The sequence below is a fragment of the Chenopodium album genome, chromosome 4 (genome assembly GCF_948465745.1).
Source record: "Chenopodium album chromosome 4, dcCheAlbu1.1, whole genome shotgun sequence".
Lineage (NCBI taxonomy): Eukaryota > Viridiplantae > Streptophyta > Magnoliopsida > Caryophyllales > Amaranthaceae > Chenopodium > Chenopodium album.
In genome coordinates, this window is record NC_137837.1 from 25,134,811 (window position 1) to 25,156,982 (window position 22,172).

Sequence of the window (22,172 nt, forward strand, 5' to 3'; positions counted from 1 at the left end):
TCTTCTCTCTGTTTTTGAAAACCTATTTTAAGAAAACAGCCAATCCAGTTTGGTTGGTCCATGATATGGGTCCATTAATAGTATAGTTGGATGGGGCTTGAAAAGACCTTTCCAACGATATATTATAAGCCCAATTCCGATGAATATTGAGGAAGTTATGGCCAAATTACTAAATTGGGCCCGGTTTGAGCCTTATATGCGGCCCAATGATCTAGAGGAAGGCCTAATATGGATTTATCATTCCTAATACAATTAGGAATGGTTTTAGTCTTCTAGATTTTTCTAGAAGGTTCTTTTCATTCCTAATTCAATTAGCATTGATAAATTGACTTTTGTTGACTTTTTGGAATTTTAATCAGAATAAAAAAGTGTTTTTGAGGAAAATACGATTTTATCCTCCTGTACGGTTAAATTCTATCAAATTTTAGAAAACGCGTCAAAATCCTGATTAGCGCCTAACGCTAGATATTAGCGTCTGGCGCTAGCGTTAGCGTCTGGCGCTAATGTCAGCGTTTGGCGCTAACTCTGTTTTTTCGCGTCAGAACTCTGGCTCGATTTTCTATCTTTTTGGTTGATTTTCTCTATAAATAGCCTCCTGAAAACTCCATTTTGAATCATCTACAATTATCAATCTCTTAGTTTTCTAACTCTTCTCTCTTAAAGCTAAAAGCTTTTCTCTCTCTCTCTTCTAAACCACCCTACATACAAAATTCCGCATTCACGAGACCTAGAAACACCTAGCAAAGTTCGAAGTTGCCTTCACCCTAGACGTGAAAGGTTTGATATTTCTGAGGGTTTGGTCCCAAATCTCTCCTTCAATTATTTAATTTAATTCTTTGGTTTTATTATTTTCGTTGAAGTTACTAACGTGTGTATTTTGTTATTAGAAAGAGGTACGAGGCATCCAAGTAAGTGCTTTAATGGTTTTTATTGTTATTATGATATAGAAATCATGCTTAGATTGTTATTATGATTCCTAGTATTATGTTAGGGCGTTTTGATCTTCCTAGTATCATGTCTAGAGTAACTTTAATATCAAGTATGATTAAAAGTACGATGCCTTTTATGTTCTTCCTAATATTTTTTATTGTTAGTATAATGTTAGGGTTAAAGCTTTGATTTTTATTGTTTAGTGACATGCTAGGGTTTGTTATTCATCTTGTTAGTATCATGCCTAGGATCTTGCTATTATTATGCTTTAACATGAATATTATGATTATTTTTATAATTGTTATAATTAATGTTATTTTTATTATTATGTTGCTTGATTATATATATTGTTATTGCTTGATCACGCCTTTTATGCATGTTTAAAGGAAATTTGTACTTGTAATCACGCTTAATAAGATAATTAATAATCTTTTTTAGGGTTAATATGATTGTAATTCAAGTGATCGCCAATAATAGTTTTATTTGTGCATTAATATTCAACCAACATAGATAAACAGGTTTAGGGTTAATCCTATTGATTGCATGTTAGTCAGAAAGCGTACATGAATACGATCATAATAAAGTAGAGGCCTATTATTATGGTAGGTTCAATCTCTTTTAGGTTGGATTTGTACCTTCATCCCCGAACTACCAGTCATGGTTCAAGACCTATTGGAGTTGACGATCTCCTGGATCATTAAGGGTTGTAACCTTCACCTCGTGAACGGTTTACAAGTTCCTAAAACTTGTTGGCGACTCTTTTGCTCTAGCTTCTTTCACTTTGGACCCTACCGTACTTTAGTGTATGATCACAGTGGGGTTCAAGTTTGGGGTAATTCGTGAAATATTCCCTACAACTTGGATAATCTCTAGTTAAAGAGCGAGACTTGAACGCATAATATCTTCCTTTTGTATAAGAGTAAAAACCAAACAAGCAACATTGCATCATGCATAAGCATAGCACACTTAAACCATTGGGGATTGGCTCATTGACTAGGGGTCGCCAACACTAGGCGTCTATCCCAAAATCAATAACAATCATCCCACCCATATCACCAACAAAATGTTGGGAGGGCGAAGTCATGAGTCAACACGTTGAATGATTCATTTGTGCGTCGTTTCTTAAGATATGGTACCTTTGGACACCCAAGCCTTTTTTGACCTCAGAACGACATTGCGTGAATCTTGACTTATGGCATGCTTATGTGATTATGTGACTATGTGCAACGTGTTAGGATAGTCTTCTTTTTATCTTTTTAGTTTAGTCTAGGTTCCCAATTACTAAGTTGTCTTCGTGATTTTAGCGTCTTACTCAAAGGATAGCATAAAAAAAGAGTAAAAAAAATCGAAAAAAAAAAAACGATGATAAAAAACGCTCGGATTTCGGTGGCGCGCGCCACTCAATGAGTTGCGCGACCCCTCCCAGCACAAGTGATTTCGGTGCGCGCGCCCACTGGATGAGTCAGTTTTGATTTCTCAAAAAACAAATTGACTCATCCAAACAATATCTTCATTGAAGAATTGTTAAGGGCGATGTTATCCGTTTGAATATATTTTGCGTCTTTTTTCTTTTTTTTCCTTTTTAAACAAGCGTATCGATTAACTTATCCTTTCGTACTCCTTTAGGGCTGGTTTTCAAGCTTGGGAAAGAGGACCCCCGGGCACTCGCATTCTACATTAACTACTCAAAGATCAACCTCTTACAAACCAGTCTTCTTCAACAACTAATCCTAGTCCAACAACAATGCCGACCATTGAAGAACTTCAACAAGAGATTCTTCATTTGAGAAAGGAAAAGGATCAAGAGGCCGAGGAGAGAAGAATTAAGAAAATGGAAAATGCTGAAAAGAAAAAAAAAAAGCTGAAACTTTAGCCTTACAAGAAAAGATGGAACAATTATCCATCAAAGAAAAGTCGTTGGAGAATCTTGTTCTTCGTTCTACAATGGGGAGCAAGTACTTTGACGCAGAAAAGTTTGCTCCTGCTCTAGGAATTTCTTTACCAGAAAATTTCGTAGCTACGGACTTGCCAATATTTAAGGTGACCAATAATCCACAAAATCATTTAATGTGTTTTACTGGCACTATGGCACTAAAGGGAGTTGATCCTAAGCTTTATGCTTTGACTTTCCCTTTATCCGTAGACCCAACCGCGAGAGAGTGGTATTATGGGATAGATCCAAAATTCAAAGCAACATGGGAAGATGTATTTTCGGCTTTCGTTACCCAATATGAGAGTAACATAGAGTTCAAGTCAACTTTACGTGAACTCGAGATGCTTAAGGAAGGTGACGATGAAGGTTTCCTTGCTTTCTATGGTAGATAGCAAGAAAAGGCGGCCCACCTTGCCCAAAGGCCTCCTGAACTCGAATTAGTATAAAAATTCATTGACAATTGTCATGAAAAGTACAACAAACATCTACGTTACCTTGGTCTAGACACTTTTCAAAAGGTATATTCTGTGGCTACTAGGATTGAAGATGATCTCGCTAAGGAAAAAGCAAACAAACCTCATTATCATCATCATCAACCTAAGAATAACTACAAGAAGGGGAATGATAATGCATCATCCTTAATTGACGTATTTGCGACTTCCACGCAATACAATAACACAAATCGATATGATGATCCTAGAAAAAAAATGGACAAAAGAAAGAAAATTTACTCCATTTCCTGTAAGCTATAAAGAATTGCTAGAAAAATTAAATGAAAAAGGCTTACTTGCGCCAACAGGGCAACACCACCCACTCCACCAGAAAGGAGATTTCCTCAATTGAATGGTAGTGCTTATTGTTCTTATCATAGAGGCGTTGGACATGATACTGAACGTTGCTATGTTTTAAAGCACAAAATACAAGATTTAGTAGACGATGGGAGAATTCCCACGCCTAAACCTAACAATAATGCATCCCCCTTAGGAGTGTTTCACATCAATGAGGACCATATGGGAAGTGATACGTTCAATCCTTTGAACTATATCCCACCTATAGGAGAACCTCTATCCACAATACTCATAGGGGCAACTAATGAAGTATGTGGACTATGGGACGGCGACTTTGAAGACTTATAAGTCTCTAAGTATGCCGTCGTCCCACCTCCATCTTGTTTACAAAATGAAACAAATGAAGCGCTTAATTGGGATCATTTCTTAGGGAAATCGCAAGATTTATCGAATCTCTCCTTGGATGAACAATGGCATCAAGCACAACTCATGAAGTATCTTGAAATGGAGGCACATCCAAAGCCTCTAGAAGAAAGTTGGTTTATGAGTCCTACGACTAACCCAAATGAGATATATCATTTAACTCGTTCTGGGCAAGTCTACCAAGCACCACCACCAAATGGATCTTCGACCACACAAAATCAAACTCAAGGTTAAGTACAAAATCCAATACCACCTCCACTTGAGGTGGAAGATGTATTGGTCAAACAAATTCGCCAATCCAAGGCGAATGTTAGCATTTGGGAACTCCTAAGTACTTCTAAAGAACATAGGAATTCTCTCATGAACGCTCTTACGGCTTTGTCTGTAAGCACAGACACAACCCCTCAGGATCTTGTTAGCTTGCTTACTAGCGAGAAATCCGACAAATCAATCATTTTCACTAATGATGATTTGTCTTCAAAAGACACTACCCACAACAATGCATTATAATTAATTGTGGGATGCAAGGATACAATATCCCTCTAACTTTGGTAGACAATGGGTCGGCTGTAAACGTATGCCCATTACAAACGGCAAAATACTTAGGCCTAAATCCAGAAAAAGATTTCAATCGACAAAACAAAGCATTAGGGCCTATATGACAATTCGAGAAGATCGGTGTGTGGAACTGTTAAGCTACCAATTACCACAGGCCCAATTCAAAAGATGGTTGAATTCCATGTTATGGACATAAAACCTACATTCAACCTTTTACTTGGACGTCCTTGGATACATGAGCTTGGTGCAATACCATCCTCACCTCATTAAATGATTAGGTTGAACTATCAAGGGCTTCCTATGACTATACATGCTTCTCCACTCAAAATAGCAATAAATGATCAATCACTCTTAGAAATAAACCATGACAATGATGAAGAGGACATGTGGGGATTCGCCGTAGAGCCAATCTTCACAATTGAAATGGAAGAAGACTTTGAAGAACCATTCAAGCTTGATCCATATTCCACTCGGATAGTAAACAACATCTTACTTAAGAGTAGTTACTTTCCTGGGATGCCTTTGGGAATAGGAATGAAGAAATCCCTCTTACTTCCTATCCTAAAGAAAATCTTCTCCTTTGGATTCGGATACAAACCAACCAAAGAAGAATTGGATTCTCACGATGCGAAAAACAAAGCACGTAGAGACAATAATAAGAAAGGGATAATCATCTTACTCCCATCCTATCAACAGACCCTTAATGGACAATTAATTAGGGAGGGAGAAGATTACCCATGCTACGACTTTTCGGAACCCTTAGTTTTGGAAGGAATCAAGAAGCCTGGATTTGAAATATTTCATGATTGCTACTTCTTGGACGACGATCTTAGTATCGTTAAATCAAAACACCCAACTCTAGGGTGCTATGATAGGAAAGCATTAAACTTGCTATTTGGACTAGAGCAAAATCATGTCACAACAATGACCAATCAAAACTCCATTCAAGATGAAGATTTTTACCCAACCTTGTTGATCACCCCTTCAAACGAAACTTTTGAGCATGGATGGAGGAAATATTTCAAATGGACCAATCACAAAGGCGATAAACTGGAAATCGTCATAGGCGAAGGGAAGATGTTTGAAGAATCGGACGATGAATCTATTATAAACTCTAGGGAAGCTGAAAATCTAGGCCTTGTGGCCATTACTAAGTCTTTATTTTCTAGTTCTAAGGACGAAGATCCCAAAAAGGATTCTTCTCTTGATGTACTCTCTTTTGATTTTAATAATATGAGCTCTATTTCCAAGTATATGCCTTCTCTTGAATCTTTCGAATGCTATAAAAATCAATCTAATGAAGATGATAACCTTAATAAATTGGTTGAAAAAAATGAATGAACGAGAACAAAAGAACCTTATCGTTGAAGAAACTGAAATAGTTAACATAGGAACTAACGAAAATAAAAGAGAAGTCAAAATTGGCTTAACTCTAAATCCGGAAGAGCGATCGACCCTCATATCGACGCTCAAATAATTCGAAGACGTGTTTGCTTGGTCATACAAGGACATGCCTAGAATAGATAAGGAAATTGCGAAACATACCCTTCCCTTGAACCCTACTTCTAAACTAGTAAAACAAAAACTTCGACGAATGAAACCTAATGTCGCATTAAAAATAAAAGAAGAAGTACAAAAATAGTTGGACGCCGGTTTTATTCGCGTATGTAATTACCCAGAATGGGTACCGAACATCTTTCCAGACCCTAAAAAGGATGGACGAGTTCGCATGTGTGTCGACTTTAGGGACCTTAATAAAGCTAGCCCTAAAGACGATTTTCCTCTACCACATATTGATATATTGGTAGATAACACGGCTGAACATGCAATATTATCCTTTATAGATGGATACGCAGGTTACAACCAAATTTTAATGGCAAAAGAAGACAAAGAAAAGACATGCTTTATTACCCCTTGGGGTACGTATTGCTACACAGTCATGCCATTTGGTTTAAAAAATGCAGGAGCTACGTATCAAAGAACGGTTACGACTCTCTTGCATGATATGATGCATAAAGAAATAGAACTTTATGTGGATGACATGATTGTAAAGTCCAAAGATATAATGGTACATAGAAAAGCTTTACGTAAATTTTTCACTCGCATACAAGAATATAAGATGCGATTGAATCCACAAAAATGCGCCTTCAGAGTAACTTCTTGTAAGTTACTCGGATACGTAGTAAGCACACGTGGCATTGAGATCAATCCCTCTAAAATAAAGGCAATTGTTGACATGCCTCCCCCTCAAATAGAAAAAGAAATTAGGGGATTCCTTGGCAAACTACAATACATTAGTCGATTTATCAACAAATTGACTATGACTTGTGAGCCAATATTTTAAAAATTGAAAAAAGAGGAGAAACATAAACCAACCCAACTTCTAGCCCATTTTCCCAAAACATAACTTATTTTCCTCTTTTCGTGCCTTTAAACCCCAAATAATTCATTTCGTGTCCTTTAAAATCATTCATTTTTTGTCCTTTTTATAAAAATGTTTAATCCAGTTTATTTTGTTCCATAATCTGAGTTCAATGATTAAATAGTTGTATGGGCCTTTAAAAGAGATTTCCAACGATATATTATAATCCAAAATCCGATTTATAACGAATAAGTTATGGCCAAAATATTAAATTGAGCTCAAACCGAACCCAAGCCCACCTTACCTACGACCCAATGATCATGTGGAGGGTCCAAATTATTTAATCCCATTCCTAACCAATCAAGATTAATTATAAGCTTCTATAAGTTTTTAAAATATCTTAATTATCCTTTTTGAAATATAAGATTAAAGAGTTTGAAATTGAATAAAGCTTTTCTTTGTTTGAAAGTCCTAATTCTATTCGAATTGAAAGACGTTCAAAGATAGACAGATATTATTTTTGTGCCTCATATTTTTTATCCAAATCTTATATGGTTGGATATCCCTTGAAATTATCTCTCCAATGATATATTATAATATCAATTCCGAGCTATAAAGGAAAAGATATGAATAAGATATCAAACTCTATCCAAAACTGACACCGTCTCACTATTTCGGCCATATATTTTATTCTACAAAGTATTTTAATCTGATTTTAATTGGGTTAGAAAGTATATTTCAAGATATTTCTAAAGACATATTATTTATTTTATTCCGATTTCTGGATCAAAAGATATGATAAAAACAAAAACCGCAAAAACTGCTGTCTATCGCAAGAGTTTTATCCGATTCGAATTCTTATCTTTTCTTGATTCTTCAACCCTTCTTTTTCCTTATAAATAGAGGTCATATCTCTCCTTTTTCAATAATCAAAAAGCTTGATCACAAGTTTATTCTCTTCTCCCTCTTTAGCCTAAACACTAGCCTCCCCATTCTTTTACTATTCCTTCCTTTAAGCACTCCAAGGAGTCCATACAATAGCTGAAGTTCTATACTTTAACCAAGGCGTGAAAGGTATAATTGAATGAGGGTTTGGAACAAATCAAATCTAATCTTTATTTAATTTAATTTTCATTTAATTTATATTTTTTATTGAAGTTACTAACAGTTTATTCATGATGTAGCAATTTCAAGGAAGCGCGGAAAGTGAGTAATTAATCACTTAATTAATCTTATTTTTATTCTTGTTGCTAGTATCATGATTAGGTTTATTATTTGATTTGACTAACGCTATTATTGTTGAATTGCTTCCAATATTAATGTTAATTCTATTATTGTTATTATGATCACCATATTGCATGTTAAACGGAATATGTAATTGAAAATCACGCCTAATACGATAATTTGGACAACCGGTTTAGGTTCCTTTTTAATCTTGTTGTTCAATCAAGTGATCACAATATTATATAATTATATGTTGCATTAATATTCAACCAATTCAGCATGATAATAGTATGGAGCAAATTGAATCTTTGTTTGTATGCCTCTGAGATCGCAGGAATGCTTTTCACTATAAGAATCGAGTAGAGGCCAATACGGGCGAATGTGACTCCATGACTCACTTCGTACCATCATCCCCGATCCTCCTTTCTTGGTTCCGAACCATATGGAGTTAGTAATATCATGGACTATGAATGGGGTGTAACCTTAACGGGTCAATCGTTGTTGCCTATCGTTGTCCCTTATCGTGGTTGCCTTTTTATGATCCGTGAACGGTTTACAAGTTCCTTAAAAACTTGTTGGCGGCTCCCTACTTTCCTAGTCCCTAATCGTATATGTCAATTTCCACTTCCTAAGAGGGCCAAGCATATTCACACATGCTTTTAACATAGGCGCACTTCGAACGACGCATACGCACGCCTTATGGAAAATACTCACAAAGGTGTTTGTGGACCTCACATGAATGGTAAAATGCTCTCAAAAATAATTTCACGACAAGGGTACTATTGGTCCACTATGGAACATGATTGCATACAATATGTTAAAAAATGTCCACAATGTCAAATGTTCGCTAATTTACAAAACCTTCCACCATCCGAGCTATACAATCTCACTTCCCCTTGTCCTTTTTCGACTTGGGGAATTGACATAATTGGAAAAGTCTCTCCAACAGGAGCAGGAGGGCACGAGTATGTATTAGTTGCCATTGATTAATTTACTAAGTGGATTGAGGTTGCTTCTTACGTGAATATCACTTCTAAACATGTCGCAAAGTTTCTCAAACAAAACATATTTTGTAGATATGGAGTTTCACATGAACTAATTAGTGATCAGGGATCTCAATTCAAAGCTGAAGTCGGGACCCTCTTAACTCGTTATTAAGTAAAACATCATCACTCATCCCCATACAGACCTTAAATGAATGGAGCTGTAGAGTCGGCAAATAAAAATTTAACAGTCATTATAAAGAAAATGGCAGAAAATTATTAAGATTGGCCGAATAAACTACACTTCGCATTATGGGGTTATAGAACGTCTATACGAACATCAATAAGAGTAACTCCATACCCCTTAGTTTTCGGAATGGACGCAGTTCAACCAGTCAAACTGGAAATACCATCCCTATGCATCGTACTTGAAAGTAAGCTACCGGAAGCTGAATGGGTAAGAGCGAGGTATGAAGAGCTTTTATTCCTCGATGAACGACGATTAAGAGCTTTGTATCACGTACAAGTCTACCAAAGGCGCATTGCGCGACATTTCAATAAAAGAGTAAAACCTAGAAATATAAAAGAAGGTGACTTTGTACTAAACGAGGTTAGGGGTCCACCAACCGATCCAAGAGGGAAATTCAAACCTAATTGGATAGGTCCCTACCGCGTAATTGAAATCCTATCAAGAGGAGCCGTCAGATTAATGGATATTGGAGGAGATGAAATTCGCCAATTAATAAACATTGATCGCCTTAAGAAATATAACATATGAAATCCGGATAAAACTCATTCACTCATACAACCAATTTTAATTAGCATTCAATTGAAAGATTCTAAGTGTTATGCATTTTACCGAATAACACGGTAAAATACATAATACTTGGGGGTAATTTAGAAATAATAAACCATTCTAAGTGTTCAAATTTTTTCGAACATCACGAAAAAATCTTCACACTTGGGGGGTAATAATACAGAATTTTTTAAAAAAAAATCGAGACATTCGTAGCACAGGTGTCGCGCGCAACTGGAAGTGTTGCGCATCGATGTCACGCGCAACTGATTTCGTTGTGCGCGACAGGCTCGCGCAACTGCAGACGTTGCGCGCGCCACCTGATGACGAAGTGCGAACCCGAATTCTTGCGTTTAAATGAAGTTGCGATTTCTACTTGCGGCAAAAAGAGGGTATTTCTTAAATATAACATATACTCGGAAAATAAAATTAAACTTTGATTTAATTCTTTTAAACAAGGTTTGATTAATTTTTTCATTTAATTTCTATCTTAGAGATTAAAGAAAAATAAAAATACATAATAACAAAAAAACATTAGAACTACGCAAAGACCTGATTTCTTAATGAGAATACGTAGGCAATCTTTATGATTCGGTCATATCAAAATAAAAGAATATAAAGCTCATTTTATTTCATTCTAAATTCAAAAGAGAGACATTGTCGAACTAGATTGTAAACGAAAAAAAAAAAACATAGTAGTGATTACACTTTATTCGAAAAAATAAACTAATGATAAATTGTGTAACACTCAAAGGTTTTACTATGTCCTCGATTGTCACAGATGATGGAGGAGTAGGTTCCATCGCAGCATTTTCGGAAACCTTGGAGCTTTCCCCTACACTCTTCTTCTTCACCTAAATATTGTTTTTCAATTTAGGGATTGGGGCCTTTGCAATCTTTTTTCCTTTCCCTTTGACTATTGGAGCTTTCTTGCGAGTATTTGGTGAAGGTTCTTTGATTTTCACACCTTGTTGCGCGGGTTTGGAGGGAGCTTTCCTTTTAGGGGATGAGAAGTCTAATTTTCTTCTCACTCCTTTGTTTTGATCACTAGGAGGAGTAGTGGTGGTTGAATGCATCAAAGGCTTAGGTGGATTGCGAGCGGTGGCGGCTTGAAGTTGAGATCGAGCCTTGTTTAATTCACCCTTATCCGCCGCATTCATCCAAGCCTTGTAAAAGGAAGATAATGTAATACTAGCAGTAGGATTTTGTATTACCCACCTAAGAAGACTTGACCAATATTCCATCCAACGAGCAATTCTTTTGGGTTTAAAGATCACATCTTTAAGGGCATCACAATCTTGCGGGGGAATAAATTGTCTGATCCCGTATTGTCTCATTACCCTACAAGGAAAAATATAAGTAGTACTAGATAGGCCTAAAAGCCTAATGTAAGGGCAATTGAGACTATTCCCAATCATACTATTTATGTTCCACCAAGGAATCACAAAACGTATATTAGGAACCCCATGATAGAAAAACGACATCCATTCCTCTTCATTCTTATGCTTATAAAGGATTCGACGTCCAGGGAATGTCTTTACTCCATTAGCCTCAAGGTTTTGTGGCTGATCAACAATTCGCAAGCGCTCCACGAGCCAAATCTGAAAAAAAAAATAAAAATAAAAATAATAAAAATAATAATAAATTAGTTTGCGATTTTTTTTACACAAGCAGGTGGCGCGCGCAACCGAATCAGTTGCGCGCACCCTCTCCGCGCATCGTAGAAAATTGCCCTGGTCATGCCAGCTAGGGCTGTGCACCGATCCGGACCGGGACCGGAATGGACCGGAACCCGGAATCAAATTTTTTTGGGGACCAGGACCGGACCGTAATCAACCGGTCCGGGTTCCGGTCCAAACCTGATTATTCCGGTCTGGTCCGGTTTTGGACCGGAATGGACCGGTTACATTATTTTTTTATTTTTCTTTTTCATTTTAGTTTCTTAATATATACATAAATTTTTAACGTCTTGTTTTTGTTTGCGTGTTTTCCTATTTTACACCTAGAATTTATAAATTACAAGTTTTGTACCTAAATTTTTTAGAAATTTAAAAATAAAATTTAAAATTTTCACCCAAAAAATTACAAACACACACATTCCGGTCCATTCCGGTCCGGACCGGAATATTCCGGTTTTTACCCGGACCGGAAACTCGGAATCCTCAATTTGTGAGGACCGAAGACCGGTCCGGTCCAATTCCGGTCCGGTCCCGGTCGGTTTTCCGGTCCAGGTCCATTTATGCACATCCCTAATGTCAGCGCAACTTTGTAACTTGCGCTGATAAACGCCGAAAAAAAAACGTACGTGTAATAGGAGTGGACTTCCCGTGAAACCGTTTTCGTTAGGATCTCCTCTAAGGCGATTCAAGCACAGATTGGTTTCCGCCAAAACCAAAGGAGCGGGTGAATGATATCCCTCTATTTGCTCTACTATGGACATCATGGAATAATCTCCGTATTCTTTGCCTGTCCTAAGTAAACAATTAACAAGTTCACGAATTTTAAAGCGATGTTTAGTCATGTTGTCACGAGGGGCGACAAAATGTTCAATAAATTGAATCAAGTTCACGCCTTCTTCAGTTCCTATGTTGGTCATATCATTGTCGAACAAGCCAAAAAATCTTGGGAATATAGGTTTGGGATCCGACAAGGTAGGCGAATAAGTCACAGGGAGAGTGTTTGTAGGGAAACCTAGCAAGGCCTCGAACTCACCGGGAAGGGGGACAATTTCGTCCCCTCTGAACAAGAAAAGATGGTGGTTAGAGTCCCAATGGTTAACTGCGGCATGAATAAAATCAAAGTTAACCACTAGTTGCATATAATTCAATAAAGGGTCTAAGTGGTAAATTTTGAAAGCTAGTTTGTCCTCGGTTGAAAGGAAAGTGACCCATTGCTTCAAACGTTGTTCAAAGGTCTTCACCATTGTTCAAAAAAAAAGAGAGAGAATAAGAATTTAGAGAGATTAATTCTTTTTAGTTTCTTATATTACTAAGCGAATGAATGCGAGATGATCAAAAGCCTACACGAAACCACGTTTAAATAGACCCAAGAGGGGCAAATTTTCGGCAAATTCGGCTTAAAGGAAAATTCACTAACAGGTGGCGCGCGCAACTCATAAAGTTGCGCGCGACAACCGCGCGCAACTCACGCAGTTGCGCGCGTCTCCCCTGACGCGGCATGCGAGTTGGGTTTATTTCCGTATTTTGGCTCATATAATGACGAAATCTTAAGACGAATCATACGCTTGCCTTCTAACACTTTGTGTCCCTTTTCTTGCCTACTTTCTTATTTTCTTTTTTTATTATTATTTTCTTATTCTCTTATTTTCTTTTTATTTTCTTTTTTCCTTATTATTTTCCTACTTTCTTTTTCTTTTAATTTTCTTTATTATTTTCCTACTTCCTAATTTTCTTTTTTTATTTTTTTATTTTATTTTATTTTCTTATTTTCTTTTCTCTTTTTCCTTTTTTTCGGCTTCTTTTTTGAGTTTGTTTATTTTTTCGAAGGGGGTAAGTCGGGAATCCTTTCCCTCCCTCGAAAATTTTTCGCATTAATAATAATGTACACATGGAAACAAAAAATAATAATGATATATATACCAATGTGTCATATGTACAAAAATAAATATACATCGGTTTCCTAAAAAAATAATTATAATAAAAATAAAAAAAAATATATATATATATAATAAAATGTGTACATGAGGAATCAGGGTGCTCGGCGACTACTAGACGGTTGCTGCACATCCTGCAAAATCCAAAACAAAGATTAAAACATGAAATGTAATAACTTCGTTGCAAAGAAAAAAGAAATAAAATTTACCGCGATCATCCGATGATCACGGCATGATAAAGTCACGAGGGCTCTCTGATAAGCAGCTCGGAAAGCACGTAAAGTCCTCACCATGCCGTTCACGGTCTCTCGCGGAACCAAGGGCGAAGGGACGGGGGGGCTGGTGGAGGCCCGGCCTCCTCGGCCCAAATTTGTGGCCCTTGATTTCTAACTCTTGGCCCCCCTGAAATATATTATTTATAGTAATGAAGACATAATTAATACAGTTAATGAAGCTTGTCATATTGGTTAGGTAATGACTCTTTTTCCCAAGAAGCTTGGGTTCGAATCCCATCCCCACTAGTTTTTTGGATAAAGTTTATTATTCAATTTGGGTTTTGATTTTGTTGATAAGCCCAAAGACTTAAGTATAACTCCTTAATTGGGCTGACGACACTACAATTCTACAAACACTAAGTATAACTCCTTAATGACGGCACTACAATTCTACAAACACTAATACTGCATCATTATTTGAAAGTGATTCGTGTTTTTAGCATTGTTCAGTCTTCAAAAGCAAATCACAAATCAGGTATTTTTAAGAATTCTTCTTTTTTTAAAAAAAAATTATGCAATTTCATTTAATTAATAAATTTCTTATTGTGATTTACATGATTGTGATTAGTTGTTTACTTGGTTAATATGTTTATTTATTTAATAATTTTGGTAAATTTTTAATTTATTGAATGCATCATTAGATCAAATTTTAGAGTTATATGCTACTTAATTTGATAATTGTTGTTTTGTATTGATATAGGTTAAATCATGAAATCAAAAACACTAGATTTTTTTTACAAAAAAGTTAATAATCAACCAGAAGAGGGTTCCACTTCAAAGGCTAATTTGAATCCTGAAAGTAATTTGAGTGATGATAATGAACAAAACACAAGTTTTGAGGGGCAAAAAAGATCTGGTACTTTGATTCCCGAAACTGATAACCCTCATAAAGTTCCAAGATTTGAAACTAACGATATAAATACCTCATGTACTCTTGAGCGCGATCCCGGACTACGCAAACAAATTAGTGACTATCATCCCAATGAGCGTGAGCAAATAAGGAGGGAGTATTTGAGACTAAAAGCGTTTCAACCCATTCAACATGATTATCCCTACTCTGGGTCAGAAAAACATCGTCGTTCATTTCAATCAACGTGATTTAAACAATTTCCTTGGTTAGAATATTCTCCATCAAGAGATGCTGCATTCTGTTTTCCATGCTTTCTTTTTACAAATAAAGCAACCGGATGTTTTACCCATGATGGGTTTACTAATTGGAAAAAAGTGAATAGTGGAAAGAGTTGTTCCTTTTTGAACCATATGGGAAAAGGTCCGAATTCTCAACACAATAAGAATCAACAGGCATGTGATGACTTGTTGAATACAAATCAACAAATTGAACCAGCACTTTTAAAGCAGACAGAAGAAGAGATTAAGAATAACAAGTTGCGGTTAAAAACTTCAATTGATGCAGTTCGTTGGCTAGCATTGCAAAATTGTCCATTTAGAAGCCATGATGAGAGTGTAAACTCTAAGAATCAAGGAAACTTTCTTGAGCTAATAAATTTTATAGCCTCATACAACAAAGATGTCAACAAAGTCGTTTTGCAAAATGCTCCAAGTACTCATTATAAAAAATTTTTAGAGAATTTGTATTTTTATTCAATGCTACCAAACATCATTTCAAGTAACACTACTATTTTTAGGGAATGCCTCATATAAGTCGTCCACAATTCAAAAGGAGATTTTGCAAATTTTAGCGAAAAAAGTGCAAGATAAAATAAGAAAGGAAATTGGAGAATCAAAATTTTGTGTCATCCTTGATGAATCTCAAGAGAGGGCATTGAGAGAACAAATGGCAATTGTTTTAAGGTTTGTTGATCATGATGGAATTTTAAAAGAACTATTTTTTGATCTTGTTCATGTGGAAAACACTTCATCATTAACGTTGCAAAAAGAATTATATAAAGTTTTGTCTTATCATAACTTGAACCCAAAAAAAATTCGTGGTCAAGACCATCGGATTCTATCATACGCCTTCTCAAAATCAATTTTGATGGCCATATACCCCTTAGCTCCCTGCTTTCTTCTCATGGTGTGTAGAACTTCTTGCATTATCACAATATTATCAGTGATTTGCCTTCCCGAAACAAATCTAGCCTGTGTATTCAAAATTAGATTAGGAAAAACAGGCTTAAGCCTATTAATAATCACCTTCGTCACAATCTTATAGGCCACATTGCATAAACCAATTGGCCTAAACTGGGAGACTGATTCCGGTTGTTCTACCTTGGGAAGTAAAGCAATAAAAGTGTCATTGAAGTTCTCTAGAATTCTTTCCCCTCAAGTATTGGAAGAATAGTTTTATACACATTAGAAGCAATAATATCCCAATTCTTTTTATAAAAAAGAACTTGAAAGCCATTGGGGTCGGGAGCCTTAAGGGGAGCCATGTCTTTTATCACCTCATCAATCTCGCATTTTGAGTATGGCTAAGTAAGTCTACTCCAATCATGCGGAGTGAGCTCTGGGAATATATCCTAAGGGACATCAAATCTAGGCGGCTCACCTTCTTCGATGAAAAGAGTATTAAAGAATTCAACAATGTGTTCTTTAATTTCAGATTTATCATTAATCCATTCTCCATTATTCCCTTTAATTGCAAGGATTTTATTCTTCCACCTCCGAACAATGGTACTTAGATGGAAGAACGTTGTGTTGCGATCACCATCTTTAAGCCACTCGATTCTTGATTTTTGATACCACAAAGTTTCTTCTCTCTTCCATCTTAACACGAGAGAATTCATGCTCAAGGGTCGACAATTGATGTAGCGGGATCTATATTTTCAGTGATGATAGTATGAGTAACATAATTCCGATGCCATGAAAGAGGTCATTTTTCACGATGACCACAACCTACAACTTCCGTCGAACTCCCCCTCAAGTATTCGGGGTTAATATAAACATTGTCATCCTCAATTTCCTGCTCAAGAACCACACCAGATCTAGAACCAACGTTGATGAGCTGTTCGGACTCACTAGAACCACCCCCGACCACCTGTCGTGGCAAGATAGCAGCCTACTGCTGCTCGCAAGTCTGTTGTTGGCCACGTGGTCTGCTGGCAGGGGTCGTGGCTTACTGGGAAGACCACTCCACGGCCAGGTTACGGATGAGGTTAGTTCCTCGCGGCCTGGCTGCAGTACTGCTTGCAAGGGGGAGCTGCGGGCTGCGTTGAGCGGTAAGGTCCGCGGCCTGGTCGCGGTCGGGCCCCTACTCCTGCGGCTTGGTTGTGGGGTTTGTTGCCCCGCTTGTTGCTCCCCCTAAAACTACTTCATTCGTCAAAAATTAGCATCAACATCGTCCCAAATCGGAGGCATGACAAAATACTTTTCCCATTGCAATCTTCGTTCATCCAGAAGAGACTCAAGGTAAGGGAATTTGTCTTCGAAAAATTGCACATCCTGACTCACAAAAAATTCATTTGTTTCTAAATCATAAAGACGGCAACCTTTCTTTCCATGAGGATAACCAACAAAAATGCATTTTTGGGAACGAGAATCAAACTTATCTTTAATCCGGGATGATTCGCAACATAAGAAAGACAACTAAAAACCAGCAAACTATCATATGAAGGAGACTGACCAAATAAAAACTCATGAGGGGTTTTACCTTTCAAAACGGGAGTAGGTGTGCGATTAATGAGATGCACTGCATTCATAACACACTCACCCCAAAAATACTTTGGCAACTTTGCCTGAAATCGAAGAGCACGGGCCACATTTAAAATGTGACGATGTTTACGCTCAACTCTACCATTCTGTTGAGCCGTGTCAACACACGAAGTTTGATGTAGAACGCCCTTTTGTGCAAAGTATGACCCCAAACTCAGAAATTCTTGGACATTGTCACACGAACCACCTTCACTTTCTTGCCAAATTGAGTCTTAGCCATAGCACAGAACTTACGAACCAATAGAGAAGCCTGATATTTACCAACTGTCAAAAACACCCAAGTAGCACGAGAAAATCATCAACACTGGTTAAGAAATAACGAGCATCACAACTAGAAATAATCTTATTCGGATCCCAAATGTTACAATGAACTAAATCAAAAATATCAGATGCTATTCATACTTAAAGGAAAAGAGTTTCAGGGTTGCTTCCCCATAAAACAAATGTGACAATCAAAAGAACAAACTGAGTCACTACTATGAGTACTACGACTACTAGAAACTCCCAGAAGAGAGCTCACAACGTGCATTGATGGATGCCCGAGACGCCTATGCCATAACAAACTTGCATCTGAAACCACTACTTTGTTCGCCTGCAGATTCCGAGCACGAACTGGACGAAAAATTTAGACCCCATCACATTGGACCCTCGCTCCAATCAGGTTCCTCAAACTACAGTCCTAAATAATGCATTGCTTGTCAGTGAACATAATAAAATAGCATTGTTTTTCTAACAGTTGAGACACAGATAACAAGTTACATTTAAGAGTAGGAACATATAAAACATTATCAAGAGTTAAATTATTAGACAAAATAACTTTTCCTTCCTTCATAGCCGTCGTGCTCTTCCCATTAGGTAAACCAACAGGCGAGGAAATGCATGTAAATCAGTGAAAAGATCAATTTTAACAGACAAATTATTTCAACCTCTATTGTCAATGAGCCAATTAGTGGAATTATACGTACCCAGATTATTGCCACCTGATGAAGAACCAGACTTGGCACCCTTTACATCAGACATGAGTTCCTTCCATTGAGCATCAGAAATCGTAGGAACACTCCCACGATCAGAATAAAAAACCGGCTCATTATTACCACGAGAGCTACTAGCAACACCAGCAAACTCACCCTTGCCCTTACCAGAAGACCAACCACCACAACCTCCACGACCTCCACACCCCCCACCTGGGAAGCCATGAAGCTCATAGCAATGGTCCTTATATCATGACCAAACTTTTTACAATAAGTACACTCCATCCCTTCGGTAGTTCGACTGAAAGTCGTACCTATTGCATTAAAACCAACAGTCACAAAAGAAGAAGAGGTCTCATGTGCCTCAAACACAGATTGCTTACGCTCATAAGCAATAACCTTAGCATAAGCAGCATTCATAGAGGGCAAAGGATTACTCATCAACAAAGTAGAAACAACCGAACCAAACTTCTATGGTTCCAAACCAAGGCAAAACTGATGCAACAACTCATTCTCATGCAACTTAGCATATTCTTTCGTAACGGAACAAGTACAAGCAGGCAATTTCACGTAACTAAACAACAAATTCTGCAATTTATTCAATTCACCATAATAAACTACAACAGAATGATCTCTTTGCTTACAATTAGCAATATCATGTTCCAATTCAAAAATACGAGGAGCGTTAGTTACCAAGAGAATAACGATCACGCAAATCATCTCATAAGGTTTTAGCATCATCAGGAATAATAACAGTAGAACAAATACTAACATCAAGAGTATTATAAATCTAAGCAACAACAGTAGAATTAACAATACCCCACTGACGATAATCCACATGCTTGAGATCAGGTTGAACAATAGAACCATCAACAAACCCGAGCTTCTCTTGGACCGAAGATTGTTGCTAATTGACCTTGACCACTCTTAATAGTTATCGACGGCGGTAAGAAACAAGGGACAAATCACCAACTGAGACCCTTCACTCGGATGAAGATAGTAATCGGTGAACGTCTCGTATTTCGAAGGAGGAGGAGGAGGAGGAGGAGGAGGAGGGGTGTTGTCGTCGCCAGCCATCACACCAAATCACGAGCAAACAAAACAAACAAGAAACGCACAAACCAAACAAACCACGCAACAAACACAAAGGGAAGCTTGCAAAAACCCACAGACTGCCTTCACCGTGCACGCACTCGTAGCACCGCCCACACAGCAGCACCACATAGATATGGCAATGGATCGGATTTGGATCGGGTGGAGCTTCACCCACATCCATCCATTATCCTAATTGCTCCATCCACATCCATCCGTCATCCGCTTCACCCATCATCCATATCCGTCCGTCCATCATCCGCGGATGAAACGGGTGGAGCGGATGACAAATGGATGAGTACTAAAATCAAAAAAAAAACTAAGATAAACTTTAATTTTCGGTTATTTATATAATAATTTTTTTAATAAAAAAGAAACAATAACAAAATATTGTTTGGAAAATTAATTTGCAACAAAAAAAAAAACAAGTAATTTTCTTGCACATCATATGTTTTATTAGTAAAATTCTTTGATTAAAAATTTAATATATGTTAAACGGATGGGTGGATGGTTAGCGGGTGAAAAAAATATCATCCACATCCGATCTGATCCATCATCCGCTTCATTTGTCACCCGCTTCTCATCCATTTAATTCGGGTTTTCGTCCATTTATTTTAAGCGGGTGGAGCGGGTTAGCGGATATCCACTTAATATTGCCATCTCTAGCACCACACAACACACCTCACGCACACACATTACAGCACCGCAACTCAACAGTACCACACAACCTCACACAAACCACACAGAGCAGCGCACCCAACACAACCTCACGCACAGCCCTCGAAGGCACCACAGAGCACGCACACTAACATCGCACACACACACACCAACGCAGCACCCCACGCAAAGCACCGCAAGACAGCACGCAACAGAAAATTGAGCACCAACCCAAAATGAAATTAGGGTTTGAGACCCCTAATCTCGACCAAAATAATAAAAAAAAATTATAATAAATTTGTGTATGTGGGAAAAAAAAAATCAAAGCCCTAATTTCACAATTAAACAACAAATTGCAGAATTAAATCAAGAACAAACCAAGATCGAAAAAATCCTCTAGAAATTAGAGAGGCCTGATACCATGTTAAACTCAAGAATATTGTGGAGAAAACGGCTTAGCCCTTGCATTGATATTAATCACATCTATATACACAATACAATAGGAAATCTAACTTGCCTAAAATTCCTAACAAGATAAACTTAACATAAATACAATATTAACATAAATACACCAAACAGACTCTAATAATCGATTCTCACCCCGCCCTTGTGGCTCTCTAAACACCCTTTTTGGTTGAAGGGATTTGGCTAGAAAAGAAAAGAAAAGAAAGAAAAGGTTTTAATATTTTCCCATATTTAGTTTGATGAATGATATGAGAATTTTAAGGAAAGAAAGTGAAATAAAGCCTCTTTACAAATTTTCAGCTTTCCTTTCCTCCCAAAATTGGAGGAATTCGACTGGAAAGAGAAAATAAAAGCATATTTCCTTTCTCTTCCTTTCATTAACCAAATCTCCTTCTTTTCCCTTCTCTTCCTTTCTTTTCCCCTCCCTTCCTTTCTCTTCTTTTCCTTTACTAACAATGAACCAAACAAAGCCTTAAGTTTAGAAATCTTATTAGTAAAAGTTTTGTTTTACTTAACTTTTGTTTTATGGCAAAACAGGAGTTAACCTAAACAAATACTGTTTAAAAAGTCAAACAGGGGTTAACATAAAACAAATACTGTTCTTCAAGGACACTTTTCCATTATTTCACGGTATAAGATTATTATTATACCTTTCTTTCTAATAGCAACAGCATCTTCTTTTGGATCAGCAGTAACATTTAAGATTTGAAAACACAACTTTTACAACCTGGACTTTGTTAGACTAACTCATATAGAAACGTGAAGAGGTTGAATTTGGGCCAGCTGAATCCACATAAAGTCTGCAAAATCTAAAAACCAAGTAAGAATAAAGAAGTTTATAGCTAAGCTAGATGACAAACAGAGAATAAAGAATTAGTTTGCGTGAAAGGAAACAATATGCATGTTAGCAAAATATGTTACATTGTTATAGCTAACATATCCTATTTCATCAAAAAAGAAAAAAAAAAAATAAAATGTGTTCAACTTTTCATATTTTATTCCGAGAGCCCTAATTTATCTTCATGATAAACAAAAATCATTTATCTAGTGTCATTATTAGAGTTGTCAATTCAGGTATTCAAGTAGGGTTTGGGTCGGGTCAAATTAGGTCTCGGGTCAAATCAGGATCAAGTTGTGTCGGGTCAATTTAGCCTTAGATCAGGTTTCGGTCGGGTCAATTTCGGTTCAAGTAATTCCGGGTCGTTCATCCTTTCGGGTGTAGGTCGGGTCTGATTCGAGTCAAATTCATAACGGGTTTAATTTCAGGTTCGAATCGTATTGAGTCGGATTTGGTCGGGTTAATAGATAGTACATTCGGGTTCGGGTTAAGGTTGGGTCAGATAATTATTTAGTCGGAATCTTAAAGTTGGATCATTCTTGGTTTTGGTTCAAGTTCAATTCGAATAAATTCGATGTAGTCAAGTTAATTT